Here is a 17,408-nt window from a genome sequence, read left to right on the forward strand (position 1 = left end):
GTTATGTTGTGTTAAAGATGGACGTTTAGTAGGAGGCGCACAAATTGACGCCACTTTTGCATTACTTCCACATTAAGGCAAAAAGCTTGAGCAAGCATTTCAAAAGTTATGTGGGGCTTTCTTATACCTTGTAACATGGAAAAGGCGTAAACCCTAACTTACTACGTGCAATATGATGCACAAAAAGAAAGACATAAAAACACACCATAATATATATATATATATATATATATATATATATATATATAATGAGATCTAAGAGACAGTAATGCCAAAGAATGTACAGGGGAAGTTATTAGAACCAATGATATGTAAATAAGAAGAAAGAAAAGTGGATGAAAAAATAACCAGCCGTGAGTTTCCTGCTCACGGCTAGTTATTTTTTCATCCACTTTTCTTTCTTCTTGTTTACATATCATTGGCTCTAATAACTTCCCCTGTACAATACTTGGCATTACAGTCTGATAGATCTCATTAGTATTGTGCTAAAAGACGAAAAACGAGCCCTTTGGTATACACCTCTTTCCCTTTATATATATATATATATATATATATATATGAGATATAAGAGACAGTAATGCCAAGGAATGTACAGGGGAAGTTATTAGAACCAATGATATGTAAATAAGAAGAAAGAAAAGTGGATGAAAAAATAACCAGCCGTGAGTTTCCTGCTCACGGCTTGTTATTTTTTCATCCACTTTTCTTTCTTCTTGTTTACATATCATTGGCTCTAATAACTTCCCCTGTACAATCCTTGGCATTACAGTCTGATAGATCCCATTAGTATTGTGTTAAAACACGAAAAACGAGCCCTTTGGTATACACTTCTTTCCCTTTATATATATATATATATATATATATATATATATATATATATATATATATATATATATATATATATATATATATATATGAGATATAACAGACAGTAATGCCAAGGAATGTACAGGGGAAGTTATTAAAACCAATGGAATGTAAATAAGAAGAAAGAAAAGTGGTTGAAAAAATTACCAACTGTGAGCAGGAATCGATCGTACGACCTTCGAATTCGAAGGTCGTAGGTTCGATTCCTGCTCACAGTTGGTAATTTTTTCATCCAATTTTCTTTCTTCTTATTTACATTCCATTGGTTTTAATAACTTCCCCTGTACATTCCTTGGCATTACTGTCTGTTATATCTCATTAATATTGTGTTAAAACACGGAAAAACGAGCCCTTAGGTATACACTTCTTTCCCTTATATATATATATATATGGGTAACGCAGAACGTTGAGGCAACGTTAGACGGTGAAATATAAAATTGAACCAACGTTTATGGTATTACGTTGCCGTAACACAGTGTTTTTTTTTTGTTGCAGAAACATTCAAACAATGACGCTGTCCTAACGTGTTGTTTTTAAGGAGGCAAAAAAATTCAAATTATCATGTTGCCCTAATGTGATGTTACTGATGTGGCAACAACAATCAAGTAATCACTTTGCATCAACGTTGTATATAAACATCAAACCCATGTTTAACAGCGAACCTAGAGACAACTTGGAGAGAATAATCGCTGAAACATCCATAACACACATGACAACTTTTTCAACTTCGTGTACTCATTCGAATAAATGCTGACAGTGGCTAGTTAGTGTGGTTAAGCACGAAATAGAAGAAGCATGAACAATACAGACAACAGTTCAGCCTATATTCTTCACGCAATAATCTTTCTATGAATCTCATTTTTTTATACAGCTGCACTGTATGTTTTTATTTATTTGTTTGTTTGGCAATACACGAATGCCATAGTGCAGGAGACAAAAAACACCACCATGAGCCACCTGACTAGGCTTCTATTGTCCGCACCATACATTCTTCACCCACAGTGACGGCATTTGCAAAAAAAGAAACACAAAACACAATCACATGGTGGAGACCATTGCGTCACCTTCTTACGCCTGTAGCTAGATACACTAAACCCAGTGAATTCATACGTGAGAAAGATATGTGCAAGGGTAAGCCTTTTAGTACCCCGAATTTCCAGGCTACAAAAAGCCTGCTGTATTCAGGCTTCATCTTAACATGTATGCATGCGGACTTGAAAAATAGATGACTTGTCTATTTTAACTATAACCGGGTGGTTGTAAAAATAGCGTAGGGACCATTGCATCATGAAGTGAGCAAGCAGTAGTTAAATCAAACTGCCTCCATTATGGTGCATCACCACAATCATGTTTTAGAGAGTGCTTTCAGATTAAACACACAAAAAACAGATCTAATAAAACGGGACCTACATACTTGCTCGACGCAAGGCAACAGCCACAATAAACCCTACGATTGGCAAGAGTTGTGGAAGTGGAACCAATAAGAACCATGGAGCTAGGAAACCAGCTGTTTCACAGAACCCTTACTCTTGTGGAACATAAAAAGCAATGCAACGATTTGAAAAAAAAAGGTGCAAACAGGAAAATCAGTAACTGGATGTAGTAAAGTAAGATCACTGTGAAAAGAAAAAAGACAGAGATATGGTATGAAGAAAGGCAGGGAGGCAGGGAGGTTCACCAAAAATCAAGTATCTGGTTTACTACCCTGCACTTTTCAGAAGGGAGACAGAAAGGTAAGGAAAGCGGAATGAGCGAGAAAAAGTTCGTGCCGTATCCACATGTAATCTGCAAATGTCGGCCGAAGAAGATGGTCTTGCGTGTGGAGAGAGTGAACAAAACATTTATTTGATGTTCTGCGCAAGAAAATCAGTGAATGGTATTCTGGAGGCGCTGCGTTAGAGTGCCTTGAGCGTGCAGCGGAGACGAACGAGTGTATCAAGTCACGTCACACGTGAGACATGGGTGCCATCTGGAATTTTCTTTTGGAAAACAAAGCGCGTGGCCGGGCGCGCCTGTCTCGGAAATGATAACGTGTAGAACGCGAGGCGACTTGTACTTGCCACCACCATCTCGTCTTAGCAAAGCGTTGGAAACATTCGTATTTTTGTACAAGCGTTGCATGGTCTGCGCAGCGTGATAAGCGCTACCTTCCCTAAAATTACTTATGTATGCGTTTTCAAGTAAGAGATGCATATGTGGAATATATGCATATTGTTATGGTGCCCCGGACATGCGCAATATTTGCTTTTTAATTGACAATTGCACAAGAATGAACGCTCAACCTTGAGCAACATTGGTGGTCGTTGGGGATGGGGTCAGCCGTTTATAATACCCGATGCCAGTAAAAGTGAACAAACAGACAAGTGTACAGACATACAGACCAAAATTTTTGCGTCTAAGGTCTCCAAGAAAGACTATCGTCTTTAAAAGAGAGCGGGAGGAAGCGAAAGCACACACACACACACACACTACAATGTCACAAACGTTCTACGAGGCGGGTCAATCGCAGAAAGTTTAGGAGGATGGTCGAAGTCGCAATAATTGTATAGACATGCTGAGCTTTCGGACAAAAAAGGGTGCCCGTTCTGGTTCGAAACTGCCTTGACAACTGTTTGCAGTACTCAAGTATCTGGTAGTGTCTGTGACTGATGAAAATGAAACGGAGCAGCTATTTCACGTGCTCTGCTCTTACAGCTTTGTTGGGAACTCGCATCGACATGAAAGCATTTCATGCTTTCATCGGTCATAAATTAAGCAATCATAAAAAAGTAGGTTATTCTGTCACTGCCAAATCTATCATTCACGGCACATTGAAGTCCGCGGAGCCCAAGCTGCGATGACCAAGCGTCGAACTGCATCACTGTAATTAAGATGCCGTGGCACATCAACATAGTCGGATGAAGAAAGAGCGTTTTGGACCTCATCTTGGACAACATAGGTGACAAGAGACAGTGCAGGCGTTGGTTCGGGTACTGTAATTAAACTAAGCTGCGACGTTCCTCCTTCAGAATCGCCCGGATGAATTCCCACGGAGGCTTCACGTCATAGAGGCTTGCTGCAGCTGTTTCAAGACTACTCGCTATAAAGTTGACGGGGTTATACTTGCTGGACCGTTGCTGTAGGGCCCTTTCAATTTCCGCGGCTTCTTTTGTGAACACAGCTACTGTAGTTGGTGAATTCTCACAAGCGCAGCAAACACTTGCTTGTTCACGCTTGCTTGAGATACCATAGCTTCCTGTCTTCAGGTTTTTCGGCATCTGCCCCGTAGAAAGGACGGGTCATGTACTCGGCGAACAAAGGAACAAAGCGCACTCGTTCGGTTTTCGAATTTGACCTTCCAAGAGACATTGCGCATTTTGCTTTCTCTTGAGACTCGTAAAGGTGTCAAGCAGCTGGTCACCGAAATGATCTGACGTAGCTAAGCTTCTTTCCCTGTTGATGTACTACGTCTAGGCATTGCAAGCAACCACGTTAGCTAGGCATTGTAAGTCAGTCAGTAACACGCATTCGCAAGCCTGTCGCACTGTTTGTACTTCGCACAACGTTCGAGCCGGTTGAGCCAATCTTAAGCGTATTCTTATGTCTCACCATAAAGACAAGCACGAATATTAGGATTTTGAAGTGTCATGTGTGATGAAGCCGCAATGGCCATAGTGGCTGAAGGATGCAAGTGATTGCTGGCACTTTCTCGCAGGGATTTGAGCTTGGGTGCCAGGCCTATCAGATGTTGGCTGGAGCGATGGACTGGTGCGTGGATGCGTGGGAGTGATTGCGGGCTCTATTGCCGGCTCCAAGAGGGGCTGTCAAGCATGAAGACTACCCAGCACCTCCACCAGTATGGTGACGCGGGATCGACGGGCACACAAAGAGCCAAGAACAAATACGCTTAATCGATCACAGGAATAGCCTGCTACATCTTCTTTGTCTCTCCGTTCGGCCAAGGACACTGGCGCTGCTTTGTTGTCATCGCCACTGGCAAACACGCGTGGCAATATATATACATATACACACACACACACACATATATATATATATAGAGAGAGAGAGAGAGAGAGAGAGAGAAAATACACAACTCAGCGGTAGTCCTAAGTTTATTTCGAACAGTTTTGACCAGTAGAAATCGTTGGAAATAAAATACAGACAACCGCTATGTTGAATCTCTGCTCTTCTCGAGTACATTGGACCCGTTCAAATAACTTCTGTCTTGCAACTATCACTCAGGATTGATATGCGGAGTTTAACGTCCCAGAACAACCATGTGATTATGAGAGACGCCGTAGTGAAGGGCTCAAGAAATTTCGACCACCTGGGATTCTTTAACGTGCACCCAAATCTGAGCACACTGGTCTACAACATTCCCGCCTCCATCGGAAATGCAGCCGCCGCAGCCAGGACTCGATCCTGTGACCTGCGAGTCAGCAGCCGAGTACCTTAGCCACTAGACCACCACTGCGGGGCTCTATCACAGAGGAGGACGTGAGGTGCAACGTTACGCAATACGATGGCCTAGACAAAGAAGTATGCGTACTGCAGCAGTGTCTCAGTCTCGGCGTACTGTGTCAGGTGAGCTACAGCAGGCACAATCCAACGATTACCTGCAGTCCTAATGAGGAGAGGTCTGAGTAGGTGAAAGGTGTCTCGGGACGATGGCGAAAGGTTTCTCGGGGCACGAGATTGCTTTCCGTTACTGAATAAGTTTTTGTTACTGGGGTGCGGAAATTTGACGATGCGAGATTTTACTGAAACGGAAACCTCAGACGCAGCTAGACAAAGCCGGTGCTGGACTTTGAGTGGGTGCTTTCATGAAGAGAAGCATTCAAGCTTTGTTCCAAGAACTTTCGACAGCATAAGTTTGACGAACATTTTAGTCTATGAGTGACTTGGTTAGTCAATGCATGGGACCACGTTGCAGCACGTGTTATTGTTAGTGCCCGCTGTCTTGAGTTTATCTTGTTGTGTTGTTGTTTGAGCCCGTTGTTTCGAATTTATTGCAGTTTCTTAAGAGTGATGTGGTATTGTCTTTGACAACTGCTGATTGTTCATACTTGGGTGTCGATTGTTCTGCCTTATCTGAGATTATATTTTCATCTTGGTTATCAACAAAGCTCTGCCGCGTTCTTTGAACAGCAGCCGGTGTTTGCTGGCGAAGTAAGGGGACCAATTCTAAATTGTTCGTGGTTTTGTGGTGCTTTTCAGCGGGCCCACACATCTGCTCTTAGAATAAGCCTGGCGAATGCCTCCCTAATACGAGACTAGTGACAAAAAGCGTGACAGGTCGGTGGCGTCAGCATGCTGGCCCGCGTTGTGGTACAGCACGCGGATGTTCTAGTCTTGCAGGCGAAGTGTATAGGTGAGGTGGCTTGAGGGAAATTTCAATAATAAGAACCGGCGTAGGGCGTGATGGCCGGTAGCATAAAATAGGAACCATACAAATAAGGTGAGAATTTCAAAAGGGCTCAGATTATTGCTAAGCATTCTTTCACCGTGATCGTGTAAATGGTCTGTGCATCAGCTGAGAATCGTGTCGTCTATTTGCGGTCGAGGACACACGTCCTTCCGGGCAGTCTTCTTGAGGCGCTGGTAGTCTACGCAGAACCGTCCTTTTGCGCAACGAGACCAAATGGAGACACCCAGAGGCCCTTCGAGGGTATATTAACGTCATGCCGAAGAATGCTGTCAACTTGCTCGTTAATTGCATTGTGTTCTGTGGGAGATACGCAATAGGGATGCTGACTGACTGACTGAATAACTTTAATTGATCTGGAGGAGGCGATGACCCCCTAACCACGCCAATGACAGTACGGGAAGGCTAAACTCGACGGCCATGTCATGAGCACTGTAGATGGCCCGAAGTTGGTCCTCCTCGTGAGGAGTTGTGACGAGAGCATGCCAGTCCTTTATTTTATTGGAGACCCGTCGTCCGCGCGCAAGCCGGGGCATTGCCACAGCATATGTTGTAAGTTTAATCGTGAGATGACACATCGGGGCACCCCTGCCTCAGGTTGCTCATGAATCTCGCATAAACAGCCGGTGAGGGATATGCTCCTGCCCGTGAGCTGCTTGACTGGATTAGGTCGGCAGGCTGGAGTACTGCTGTGGTCATACGCTGGTGGCCGGTCTTAAGAAAAGTTCCAGTGGTTGCTTCTTGAGTCGTTCGTTGCTTGTTGTGTCGACAGCGGCGTTGCCTATGACGTCGTATGAGGTAGAGTACTTGGTATAGGCTCCGGCAAGTCCGGTCACCCGTCAGATGAGCGTCGCCGCACAGTGTGCACTTGGGTAATGCACATACGTGGGCTGGGCCAGGGGGTCCGTTGCCGCAATGGTGCCACATTTTAATGGTTGGGTTCGGGCAGACGTTCTGGTGGTGACCCACTCGGCCGCAGTTGCGGCAGATGTCCATTTGTCGTTTGTAAAGTGTGCAGGGGTACAACACGAGGCCACAGTAGACGTAGTTCGGTACCTTGTGGCCGTCGAAAAAGATGCAGACCGTGGTGGTGTTCTTAATGCATATGGCTCCGAGCACCTTTAGGTTGCGAGCCATGCGTAGCATGTGCTCGAGGTCGGCGTTTGTAAAGTCGGCATCGACTCCTCGTATCACCCGGCAGCAAGTGCTGTCTGGAGGGGCGAGGTATGCAGTGACGGGGTATCGTCACTCGAGGATGATGATTTCTTTTACACTGCAGTAGGCGAGTGCATTGGTTTCATTAGGAGTGCTCAATACTAAGATGTTTTGCGTGGCATTAGCACATACTATGTCTTCCTCCTCGGCGTGTGGTGGAAAACACGCGGCCTCGGCTAGAGCATTACAGATCTTGTGCTGACTGCTCGCTTGTACGATCAGTACTTCACCAGGTCGGATGACTACGTGAAAGTAATTCTTCGGTAACGCTGGTAGTCGGCTGGCTGCCGCGAGCTTTTTAAGCTGGTTGAGCAACCTGGCACCGGTGGGGTGCCCTGTTGCCTGCTCTTCGCCAACGCACCCTGACGGTCGACGCTGTGTCTGCGTTTCGTTTGCAGTGAGCTTGTATCCATCCGCTTTCAGCGGATTTTTTGAGGGAGATGAGCTCCTCCTGCATCAGTGCTTCCAATGGCATTCCGGCGCCGCAGGCGGCGAGTGTCTGTGACGCACAGCCAGGGTTTGCAAAATCGTGCGAGGCCTAACGCCATCCCAGCTGCCGATTGAGAACACCGTATTTTAGGTGGGTTGAAAATGATCCTACCTGAATAAATCTGGTTTCCAAACAATCCAGGTGACGTTTCAAAGATGGTCCGCTGGTAATAAGGAGTACAGGGTGGCTTGGATTGATCAAACATCTATCGGCGTACTGAGCCGTCGCGAACGCGTCGCCACTTGGCGCCAGTCGCGTCTTTTTATATGGACGCTACTGCAGCGTTGATTTGGAGCCTGCGACGATGCAATGCGTGGCAGCGGATGCGCAGGCGAGGAAAGCTTCAGTGACATCCAAAGAAGAGTGGAATCCCTCCAACAGGCTCAGTACCGAGAAACGCTGTGCCGGCGTAAGGTAGTAGTATACGAAAAAAAAACAACTACGTCACTGTAGGATGAAGGAGATGTAGAAACGGCACTCAGAGTTCTGAAACTTGGGCACTGCGTGTTATAGAGTGCATCCATAACTCGTGCGCATTCGATGGCTTCCGCGCGTGCGAGACATTCCGCTTGCACCAACGTAACACTGTATGGGAATGAGTTCTACACAAAATTCTTTCTGCTGCCGTGAGTGGCTTGCAGGGTTGCAAAAAGAACCAGCTAACTTTTCCTCCTGAAAACATGGTCAGATGGCCAGAGGAGTGCACCAGTGTGAGAAAGACTGGCACAGTAAATCGACACTACTGTTGACGAGTTCTCAGGCACTTAGGTGTCGTGTTTGACGAGTACCTTGCTTGCAGCCGACAAACTGTCGGCCAAAGTCAAATCAGAGAATGATGAGAGCTCTATTTCAGCTGCTGCGCAATAAATGACGGCTCGAAGCGAAAGATAAAATCCCATCCTAGGATGAAGTTCTGAGAGCATGCGTGAATTACGATCAATTCAATTGCGTAAATTGTGTTCTGTATCAAGAGGCGGGCTATGCAAACGGCTGTAGGGGAATGCTATCACACGTCTATCACGTTCGATGAGCTACTCTGAAGGCTTTCGCCGTTCGACAGCATTGCGGCCCTTGTCTTGTGAATTGCGAAGGCTTGTTTTCCTGGTCACTTGCGAGCGGACGTGGCAGCGTCGGTGACTGCGAGTGACGTCATGGAGACAGTGGAAGGCGTATAGATGGTGTGGGGTAGAACGTGGGCGACATAGGGGGCGGGTGGTGATAATAAGGGCGGTTAGATTGGCTTTGAAGGTTGTATGCGACCCGAGGCTGCCGCACGCGATTTGAATAGCGTACAACGTGACTGGCGCAACCACATACTCCAGGCCGCAGAGGAGCGAAAACGGAGCGAAATGGCAGTAAGTGCTGCATTTCGTCCTAGCGACGAACAGTTAGTCCGTAGAGATTAACTGCAAGACGAGAGTGCCGTGTGCAAACAGAGAGATGGACTGCTAGACCATGTGGAGCAACATTTACTCCCGTGGCACTGCCAGGGCAGTGGCAGCCTTCAAGGACTGGTCAGCATGCGCGTAAGTAAAGAAATGAGCTAGTAACAATTTAAGTTTTTATATATGGTCGTGAATAATACGGCAACTATGGTAGGAGCAAAGTAATATTGTTTAAAAAGCATTAATATGAGAAAATGTGTAAGCATCCGTCCTGAAAAAAAGTGCCCGCGCTGAAGCTGTATCAATTCGCGGCATGGTGTTCTCGGCAAGCTAAACATCGTTCGTGTAGCGGTGTGTTGTGGATGTGTTATGATTACGTTGTTTTGATTGCTGTCTCTTCTGGCGCACTTGGTCATGTCTGCGCTGTAGAAAACGTGATCTGTACCTGTAATGAACTGCTACGCTATCAAAATGCTATGCGCCGACGGGAATATCACCTGAAAGGTGAGTGTAAACAAGACTACCATCACTCCGCGAGATTTACCTCTGTGCTGTAATATGCAACGAGCAGCGTTTGTTTAACTCATATTTTTGTGAACGAAACCCAAATGGTTAACGAGCTCTCGGTACAGCGCGTTGCAAGTGCTGCCCTGTGCGCTATAGAATCACAAATGTGATGGCTGGTGCATCGAAATGTAGCCATAATTTGTATCAAGTACAGCTGCTCATAGATTGTTTTGCTTTAAGTGCAGCACAAATAAGCATTGTTCATCAAAGATTTCCGAACCTTTATAAAAACTTCACTTAAGCTCCCCACAATGTGATCTTTTACAAAGTAAACAACTAATTTAGGAAGGTCAGCTGTTAACAATTCAAGTCAAGCTTGGCTTGCCATTGCTAACAAAGGCAGTCGGTGACCCCATCGGCGATTTCACTCGTTTGTAGCAATGCAAAATATGTTTCACTTTTATACCTTTAAATTGAAGCGCAAGCTTCATTGTTTAATAGGTGGGCCCACAAGCGTATCGCAGTGAAAGTTTGAAGCAATAAACTCAAAAACGGGTGTCTTCAATCTTACACGTTTTGAACTGTTCTATTGCATTATGAGGGGCTATGCGAAAAAGCAGTTGTCATTTCATTTTTACGCAATTAGGCGTAACTACAAGTGCACGGATAGTTCTTTCTGAATAATGAATGCTGCTGCAATTACTTTTTTCAGGAAATCGATGACTGAAAGCGTTGCGCCTTCCGAGGAATACCAATATCTTGCAGCTACGAATACGCTCTCAGCAGCCGTCGTTGGTGTGGTTGACTTTTCAAGTCGGTTGTACAGCATCGATTGCAATGAAGCATTGTTTATTTTAATGCCTCTTCTAGAGTTCAGGACAGCTATCATATAATTCGTGCTCATTGAATTGCTGAACTGATGTATAGTGGAGAACTGACATGCTTCTCTGAATAAACTTGGCTGTTTCTTTAAACGTTTTCGTTTCTTCTTTGTCATTAAAGAGTCATTTTTGCTGCACGAAAAAAATTCAAGCACGCTCTGTACTCAAAGAAGCGAGCAAGCTTGACACAGCGATGGCAACATATATGAGAACATTTATAAATACATTCACTCACTGAGCACACAAATGAGCACACATATACTTGCTGAAAATCCGATGGGCAGCCAAGACAGCTTTCATCTGCGGGTTCCTTATTTGGTTGGCATTTTTGCAATATTCTTAGTTTCGCATTCTTTCTACTTGCTCGCACGATCGTTCGTTCATTGGTGCGAGTTCCTAGTAATGCTTTCTGGGTCACACATACTTGAGACAAGCTGAACTTTGCACTTAGAGCAAAGTTCATCTTGCTCGTTGGTACTGGCGTGCCTAGCGACTTTTTTGAGTGCACCGGAAGCACGCACCGTTTATCCTTCAATTGCACTTGATTCTACTGTGTGGTAAACATTCTGGTTGGACACGCTTATTTAGGTGCTGCCTTTTTGCGCACGACGCACGTCTCTGTGTCATCTTGGAAATCACCGAAGGAGTTCGTCAGAGCAGATGTCGTGGCTAGTGCTAAAAGTAAGTTCAGGCTCACTGGTTCGCGGCATACTGAGCTCCGCATTCACATCTACGGCTATCACTCCATCGCTCCTTTCTAGGCTCTTCACATCGACCGAAGGGACATTCAACAGACTATCTAGCCCTTCATGGTCAGCAGCTCTGTCTGTGGTAGTATTTTCACTTTGTGTCGCACGTGTTCGGTGATAGAAAGCGAAGATGTCTTGTGGCAATGACTTCACAGTGATGCTGCCGACGATTGATGAAAATGACAACCTGTGCATACCAAGTCACTGGAGCCCAGCGATGTTAAGAAGCATGTGTTTATAAAGCTACCAGAGGGCTCTTTCGTCACAATATGATCAAGCAACTGGCAGCTGATGTAATATGCTGAATTATTCCTGCTCTTGACACGTCTTGTCACCAAAGTACATTTGTAGCATGTATACAGAGTCCTTTTAACACTCCACAGTTGTTAGAAAGTGGGCCACAGCTGATGCAGCGTCGGCATTCAAAACCTGTCGCAACAAAGCAACTTTCTCTGACAGTCAGAGTACCACTATTCTGGACAGTCTGAACAAACGGCTCTCAGAACTCTATTCATTTGCAAACATTCCCAGAAAAGAGGATGACCGTAAGCTTAGGTATATTGGCTTGCGTCCCGTCTGATGATGTATTGATTGCATTTGCAACGGTCGCCCAACCCTTTTCTGCTTGTGCGTTTAAAATGTGGTTGCCCCTCCTTCTGAGCACCGCAACGACTCACGTCGTGTCGTCCTCGTACTCGAGCATTTCGTAATATCCGGCTTGAAATCCTCGTCCAAGATGCGATTCTAAACTTTTGTTGATCTTCTTGAACTTGTCATTGTTTATTTTTAGCCTCTCGTAAGTCCATTGAAGCTTCTCCTGCATTACAGAGTCGTCGCGAAGAAGGGCACTTGCCTCAATGACAATCTGGCTGTTCAAAGGTCATCGCGCAGTTCCACTTCACCTTGAGCTTCTGTGTGTGGTCCATGCAACTCTTAGCCACTGGATAGCCTGTTGCGAGTTGATCGGCACCAAATATTTGGCATACAGCGTAGAGCAGCTGTACAAAATCTAATTTCATAAAAAGAGGTAAAAGAGGCTTTCATTCACACAATTATGGTGGCCATTATTACCTTGCTACTTGTATAACATCATCATTCTTCCCATCCTTCTTGCCAACTCCTCCGCATATAATGGATCGTCAACGTTCACGTTGGAATGAACAAGTTCATTAAGATACTCAATGAGAAACGTTTAGAGCTCATCTCTCGTATTCGGCTACAAAAGCTATACAAAACGATGATGTTCGCTAGTTCCTGTTTTCAATTTGAGAAAATGTTGGCGTTTGGCTAGCCGGAGTGAAAGTCATGTATAATCAGAGTAACGTGAATATTAAGGAAGGTGAGGCAATGGAGGATTATTGACTATCGTTACTGTTTAGCTTAGAAGCGTATGTTCTCATTATTCTATAGCTAAAATAGTGGCAAATACATTTGACCAATCAAGAAGATCATAAACAGTACACAGCCTGGCTATGTAATTGATATCACCAGGCCTGAATGATAACACCTATTCGTTCAATGAACCTGTCAAGCAAACTATCAAATTCAGTTGTGGTTTTTTCTGAAAACGTATAAAATACTTCCAGAAAGACCTTATGAGGCTGCTTACATGCTGCTTTTGCTTGTAATCAGAAGTAAAATGTGGTAAAGATAGGCAAGTTTTGTTGTTTCTCTTCAGGTTTCTCTTTGTTTCTTCTCCTTCTTTCTTGGTCTCTTTTGAAGTTTTTGTCTCCAATTCTTTCTTTTATTTCTATTTATTTTCACACATAATCAAATTTATTTCAGTTGTTCCTCTCTCTGAAAATTGTTAGCCTACATCCCCTTTCTCAATTTCTTTACGTGCTTTCTTCTGCGTAATCCCAAGTGACAACCGCTTACAACAGCCCACCTCATAGTTTGCTGCGCACTTACTATCACCATCACACAGAATATATAAGCACATAAATAACATGGCGCGAGAGCGTGCTTGATCATTATGCTTCAGTTCAATATGTTATGTGTGGTTGTCTGCATTACGCCAAAGAACAACGAGTGCACACGAACAGCATGTGGCAAACGGACCATTTAGTTATTACGCGTTTATTAGAATTTGATAAAAAGACAAAACAACGAAAGCTATCGTGAAAAGAATTCATATTCACGTCTTCGGATTCAAAGCCACGTAGCCGAAAACGTAAGATGAACGTCTTCGCTCATACAGGCAGGCTGACCATACAGTCCCTTGTAATTGAGGTGGAAATAAAAACAACTAGACAGTGTAGTTTAACAAGAGAGAGAAAGAAAACACCTGCTCTTTTATCGCAGCTAGTTGCCTCGCCACATCGGGCGTGGCATGAGGGAGTGCTACCGTATTCAGTCGAAATGAGTGAATGCGTTTTGCCAGAAAAACGTCAAAAGTGAAAAGTACCGAGGCTTGCACTAAGCCACTCGAGTCTTGAAACAACAAAACGGAACAATTATCGAGCCTGATATGGTTGCCTCTAGATGATTCCTAAGGCTTTCCAAACTTAAGATAGGCTCTTTCTTCACTGATTCCTAAGTACTCGTAATGATGATGTAGATAAAATTTGCTGCTTAGAAGTTATATTGACAATTTTGACAAATTAGCCCGGTTGCTGTCATAAACTCAATAGGTATGTATGTATGTATGTATGTATGTATGTATGTATGTATGTATGTATGTATGTATGTATGTATGTATGTATGTATGTATGTATGTATGTATGTATGTATGTATGTATGTATGTATGTATGTATGTATGTATGTATGTATGTATGTATGTATGTATGTATGTATGTATGTATGTATGTATGTATGTATGTATGTATGTATGTATTAGTGGATAGACATAAGTGTAGATGTATAAGTAGAAACCACAAAACAGAACTCACAAAAAAAAACAGCACCAATGACCCCTTGGTGCTCGAGCCCCGATTTGCAGTGTGCCAGCCAAGTATTATACCACTGAGCCACACTGGATTTGGGTATTTTCGACAAACTTGCCTTAGGCAGGCTTGATGTCGGGAAAGCACCCGCGTAACTACGAATTATAAAGCGTTTTAAAACAGCGAAACAACAACCCTTCATCGCACATAGTGAATAGCGTAACGAGGGAATTTGTCCAAGGCCCCAACCCAGTACAAAAGCTTGTTATTGTTCAGCAAATAATTGTGGCGCATACCCACTTCTGGCACAATTCCTCATCGTCGTCAGCCACAGCATGAGCCAAGTGAAGGCACAAAATTCTTTTCAAGTGTTTAACAAACACCGCGCTTCTCAGAAAATAAACAAAAACAAAGATTGCCGGCCTACTACCCTGAACTTTTTATTGCTAATGGCATTGATTGGTAGGTTGGGTATTACGTCCCTAAACCACCATTAAACCACCATATAATTATGAAAACGGCGTAGTGTAAAGCTCCGGAAAGTTTGACCACCAGGGGTTTTTTAATGTGCATCCAAATCTGAGCACACGGGCCTACAGCACTCCCGCCTCTATCCGAAATGCAGCCGCTGCAGCCGCGATTCCATCACGTGTCCTGCGGATCAGCAGCCGAGTATCTTAGCCACTAGACCACAACGGTGGGGCTATATTAATGCCATAGTGGCTATCAAGGAAGTGTGCTTGCCGCAGTTACGCATTAAGTGTTTAGAAAAGACTCTGAAATGCCACCCTTCTAGCTTTCGCTGTGACACTGCTGTGCCTTCCGCACAGGCCTTCCGCGCAGTCGTCTCCGGGGTATGCGTGCAGTAATCGCAAAGTGCTCGTCATTAGAATTCTTAAGACTTAGTGGCACTTGGTCGAGCGGTTAAACATGGCAGAATGCGAGGCGAAGACTCAGCTGTTCGCACCCCGATGACGCGCTTCGAAAAAGAACTCAGAAGGAACTAATTTTCAAAGCCGCCATCGGGTTTCAAACCTGTGACCCTTCGCTTAGCAATATGTCAAGTTTTACAGCTCGGCAAATTGCCACTCGTTCTTTAGAATTCAAACAACAAGTATTTTGCGCTCATGGTACGCATGCGCCGAAGACGACTCAGGCTGTTGAGTGCCTTCCGCGACATTGGACGAAGGAGACTCTTTAAAGCAGCGCTCCCTGATTATTTACTCTCTTTCGCTACCAAAGTTTCCATAATATTACAAAAAATACCGAAGTCAAGACAGGTGTGTGATCAAGTTAGAACACATTGTAAGCGCGCTGAATTTCTCGGAGTCTATTGCAATATGTAAGGAGACAGCAATTTTTACCTACGACTCGGGAAGTCTGTCACTCATGTTTGCTATGCAGTCTGGTCATACCATACCAGTTTTAAAATATGTAATGTAAACGAATCCACCGCAAAAGCATCAAGATCATGACAACTCTAGCATGTTATTCACGACATACATATTATAATTTCAGCGTTATGACTAATCACCTGTACTCGTCAAACTGTCATGTTATGCCATTACATTTGTAGTATAGATACCATCATTGCAACGGCCAAGAGAGCTGAAAATTTTAGGCGGATAAATAGAGAGATGATGCGTTCGAAGTCGCCGAAGTTTACTGAGAAATGACTAGAACTTCAAAACATTAACCTGGCGGAGAATGCCCCAACTGTTTTACCAGATTGGACTGCATACAGTACTGTTTTCCTAAAGTGAAATATGACTTGAAGGGAAAGTGTTTCAACTCCCTTTAGGAGGTAGGCAATAAAGCATAATGAAATGATTGACCTCCTTTGCGCCAACCTTGTTTACTGTTACTGTTGTTACTTGATTACTGTTACGAGTAATGACAGCATTGATAGCATGAAACGCAGAAGAGTGTGAATGCTGAATGGGACACTGAAGAATTTGATAGTGTCATATAAAATTAATTTGTACGTAGAATGATTTCTTAGACCAGTCTCTTCTTACCTAGGATGCGCCACAATTGATAGTGTCATACAACAAATCAGCGAAGTGGTTAGTTCCGGGTGGAAAATGCGTGCACGATTCAAGAATCTCATCTCCCGAAAGCGATCACATGAACTTCATCTTACAGTGGCTAGTCCAGGACCACATCGAGTCGCTTCGCTACGAGCCACCTCACAGCTTTGGGCGCAGCTATAAAGCACTGCTCTGGTATGTAACCTGGCAGTCATGGGCTGTGTCCAGAAAGTGCTGCTCCATTGCCCATTAGGAGCCCATTAGGAGAAATTGAATTTACCCAGTAAAAACAGCGGTCGATCATTCACGCTTTGTGCCCGCCCCCCCCCCCGCACGAGTTTCATGCTTTGACATGGCTGTATATAGTACCTTTTCCTTTGTTTCTGGCACCTATTCCTAAGACGTTTTATTGAAATTTGAATTTTCCTTCTTTCATGAAGCTCGCCGTTCTTACTAGGGCCACTACGGTTGATATGTGAAGCTTAAAGCCCCTAAACCACCATATTTTTATGAGAGATGCCGTAGAGAAGGGCGCAGGAAATATAGACCACCTGGGGGTTTGTATCATGCCTCTACATCTGGAAACACGGGCACAGCATTTTCGCTTCCATTTAAAATACAGCCGCCGCTGCCGGGATTCCAGTCCGCGACCTGCGGGTCGGCAGCCGAGTACTTCAGCATTTAGACTACCACTGCGGCGCTTGGGCCAATATGCATTCATGGCTGCTTTGTCTCGGTTTCTTGAAGTCGAAACGTTTGCGAATCCTTATGACACATTCGTGACTTCTGGCATGCAGAACAAATGTAATATGTGCTATTATAGCGGATCACTCATCATGATGATGCTTTGAGGCTAACGTATTTTGTCACAGCACTTCATAACACTATACAAGCATTATTCATTTGTTCAAACTCTCTCGTGAAAACCGATTTATGAGACTGAGACGTCACGAAAGTGAGCTATGAGCTTATGACCGTTGTTTCATATTTGTAT

At 44.2% G+C, this 17,408-nt stretch overlaps 1 long non-coding RNA gene across 1 annotated transcript in view; it reads right to left on the reverse strand.

The window, feature by feature from the left end:
* LOC119165882 (uncharacterized) overlaps nt 1-17,408 on the reverse strand; it is a 41,147-nt gene that overhangs the window by 400 nt on the left and 23,339 nt on the right. The window lies entirely within an intron of this gene.

The sequence above is a fragment of the Rhipicephalus microplus genome, chromosome 8 (assembly GCF_043290135.1).
Source record: "Rhipicephalus microplus isolate Deutch F79 chromosome 8, USDA_Rmic, whole genome shotgun sequence".
NCBI classification, from domain to species: domain Eukaryota; kingdom Metazoa; phylum Arthropoda; class Arachnida; order Ixodida; family Ixodidae; genus Rhipicephalus; species Rhipicephalus microplus.